Raw genomic sequence first — 3,578 nt, forward strand, 5'->3', positions numbered from 1 at the left:
AGATTTTAGACCATTGTGTTTCCATTTTTTTTCTTTTTGTCCCCAAATATTTTTTCTTTCTTTCTGATTTCTTCATTGACCTATTGGCTATTTAGTATCATGTTGTATAGCCTCCACGTTTGTTTTTATTTCCAGGTTTTTTTTTTTCTTGTAAATAATTTTTGGCTACATAATATTGTAAAAAGAGATGCTTAATAAGATTTTGATCTTTTTAAATTTGTTCAGGTTTGTGTTGTGGCCTAACATGTGATCTATACTGGATAATGTTCCATATGCACTTTAAAATAATCTGTATTCTGATGTTGGATGTAATGTTCTGCACATATCTGTTAAGCTATGTGGTCTAATGTGTCATTCTATCTGTATGATATATCCATTGATCTAAGTGTGGTGTTAATGTCCCTACCATTATTATATTACTGTCAATTTCTCCCTTTATGTCTGTTAATATTTGCCTTATGCATTTGGATGCTTCTAAGTTGGGTGCATAGATAGTTACAATATTTATATCATCTTGTTGGGTTGGCCCCTTTGTCTTTATATAATGCCCTTTACAAAATGATAGTCTATTTAGTCTGAATATATATTGCTATCCCAGTTTTTTTTTTTTTTTTTTTTTTTTTTTAGGCTTCTATTTGCACACAATCTTTTCCATTCTTCACTTTAGCTTTAGGTCTGAAGTGAGTTCTTGGAATCAGTATACAGATCGTCTTATTTTTTATTCATGTAGTCACTGTATGTCTTTTAATTGGAACATTTAGTCCATTTACATTTAAAATAATTATTGATAGTTATGTACTTTTTCCCATTTTGTTATTTTATTTTTTATTTCAATTCCAGTTAGTTAGCATACAGTGTAATACTAGTTTCAGGTGTAGAATTTAGTAACTCATCACTTACATATAACACCCAGTTCTCATCACAAGTGCACTTCTTAATCCTCATCACTCACCTCCCCTCTGGTAACCATTGGTTTGTTCTCTATAATTAACACTGTTTCTTGGATTGCCCTCCTCTCTCTTTTTTCCCCTACTTTGTTCATTTGCTTTATTTCTTAAATTCCCACATAGGAATGAAATCATATGGTAGTTGTCTTTCTCTGACTTATTTCTCTTAGCATAATATTCTCTAGCTCCATCCATATTGTTGCAAATAAAACAATTTCATTTTTTAATGGCTGAGTAATAATCCATTATATGCTTGAATTACTTGGTTTTTCATGTATCTATTATAGATTTTTGATTTGTGGTTACCATGGGGTTCATTTTTAACACCCTATGCCTATAGCAGTCTATTTTAAGTTATAATCACTAAGGTTCAAACATATTCATATTTTATATCTTTTTATTTTATATATCCCTTGACTAATGTTTATAGTTTTAATTGATTTTACTACTTTTGTGTCAACCTACATAGTGGCTTTATAAGTTTTAAATCTACTACCTTTACTATGTTTGCTTTTAGCAGTGGAATATTTTCTTTTCACAATTTTCTTCTAGTTATGGCCTTTTTTTTCAAAAATTTTATTTATTAGAGAGATACAGCGAGAGATGGAACACAAGCAGGAGGACTGTGAAAGGGAGAAGCAGGGGGCCTGATGCAGGGCCCAAACCCAGAACCCTGGGATCATGACCTGAGCCGAAAGCAGATGCTTAACAACTGAGCCACCCAGGTGCCCCTTAAAGAAGCCTTTTTTTAAACATTTCTTGTAAAGCTGGTTTAGTGGTGATGAACTTCTTTAACTTTTGTCTGAGAAACTATCTCTTTTTCAATTGTGAGTGATAATCTTTGCCAGGTAGATTAGTCTTGGTTGTAGTTTTTTGTTTTTTGTCCTTTCAGCACTTTTTATATATCATGCAACTCTTTTCTGGCCTGCAATGTTAACCATTATGTATAATTTGTTTGAGGCTATCTGTAATTCCTGGACCTGAGTATCTTTCTCCCCCCAAATTAGGGAGGTTTTTAGCTATTATTTCTTCAAATAAGATTTCTGCCCTCTTTTCTCTCTGTTCTCCTTCTGAGATTCCTATAATGCAAATGTTAGAGATGATATTGCAGAGGTCCTTCAACGTATTGTTTTTTGATCATTGATCCATTCTTCTGCATCCTCTAATCTTCTGTTGAATACCTCTAGTCTCTATTTTTCCTTTTACTTATTGTCTCCTTCAACTCTCTATGTTATAGTTTCTAAGTTTTCACTGAGTGCATTCACTGTCTCTCAAGTCCATTAAATATCTTTTTGACCATTACATTGAACTCTTTATCAGGCATAATGCTTATCTCCTTTTCATTTAACTCTTTTTCTGTGATTATTTTCCTGTCTTTCATTTGGGAATATTCCTCTGTCACCTCGTTTTGTCTGTTTCTATGTATTAAGTCAGCTATGTGTTCTGGTCTTTAAATTAGTTAAGTAGCCTTCTCTAGAAGAGATCTTGTGAAGTCATAGCAAATCCCTCCTGTCAGCAGAACCAGGTGCTCCAGGGGTGTCCTCTCTGTGGGCTACATGCAGTCTTCTATTGTGGCTGAGCTATGATTTCTGTGGGCACATGGGTGGGTTGCCCTTCAGCCCAGAAAGCTGCAATGACCCACTTTGCCAGCTGAGGGGGCACTGGGCAGAGTTTGCTCCATGGGTTGTTGAGAGGCTTGGTTATAGCAGTTGTGGGCTCACTGGTGGGCAGGGCTAGCCCTCAGCTTGGCTGTCTGCAATAAGCCACTATGACAGCTCCAGGAACACTGCAGGGCAGGGCTTGTTTCCTAAACAGCCAGCTATGAGGCCCAGCTACAGGAATTGCAGCAGTCTCTTTGCAATGTTTCCAGTCCTAACCATGGCTACCTACAGGGTATAGTGGGACAGGAGTCCTTTGGAGGGATGTCTGCCAAAATGGGTAGGGTGGAACCAAAGGGGAATACCAGGGCATGACATGGGGTGTTAGCAAGATAGAAAATTAGAATTGAATCCTGCAAGCATCTAGCTATTTAGTATGGGGGAGGGCACAAATAATGGTAGCTAGCATTGCTTTTGTTCCTGGAAAAATTTTCTTCAGATACTTGCCCCCCTGGCACATGTCCTAAAATTAATCAGTAGATCTCCTTCACATGGATTCCTGGCATTTTTCAGACTGCTGCTTCTGTGCTTTCTCAGAGCAAGTTTTTTAGTGTCCTGGTTCTTTCTTTAACTCCAGGAGCTTTAAAAATCAGCTGGACTTAAATCCCTTTGATTTTCAAAGCCAGACATTTCTTTTTTAATCTATTGATGAAAAGATATGAAACATTTTAATAATTTGCACATCATCCTTGTGCAGGGGCCATGCAAATTAAACTCTGTATCATTCAAATTTTAGTATATGTGCTGCTGAAGCAAACACTACTCTGTAATTCTTAAACTTGTTTCTTTGTTGGTTGTGTTTTCCCTCACCCTGGCCTTTTCCTTCAGGATTTTGTTTCTCTTTGGCTTTCTACATTGCCAACATGATTTGCCTAGATATGGATGTTTATTTCTTTGCTTGTATTTATGATGTTGACATTCTTTTAGCTCCTTTGCTCTGTGGTTTGATGCTTGTCATTTGTTTTGCAAAGTT

The 3,578-nt window shown here is 36.1% G+C and overlaps 1 non-coding gene across 1 annotated transcript; it reads right to left on the reverse strand.

The window, feature by feature from the left end:
- Positions 1-3,257: 3,257 nt before the first annotated feature.
- Positions 3,258-3,365, reverse strand: LOC118012722. Its single transcript, XR_004679792.1, has one exon. It is a non-coding gene; the product is annotated as a U6 spliceosomal RNA (small nuclear RNA).
- Between the last annotated feature and the right edge of the window lie 213 nt (positions 3,366-3,578).

Source organism: Mirounga leonina, unplaced genomic scaffold (genome assembly GCF_011800145.1).
Source record: "Mirounga leonina isolate KUSES-001 unplaced genomic scaffold, KU_Mleo_1.0 Mir_151, whole genome shotgun sequence".
Taxonomy (NCBI): Eukaryota; Metazoa; Chordata; class Mammalia; order Carnivora; family Phocidae; genus Mirounga; species Mirounga leonina.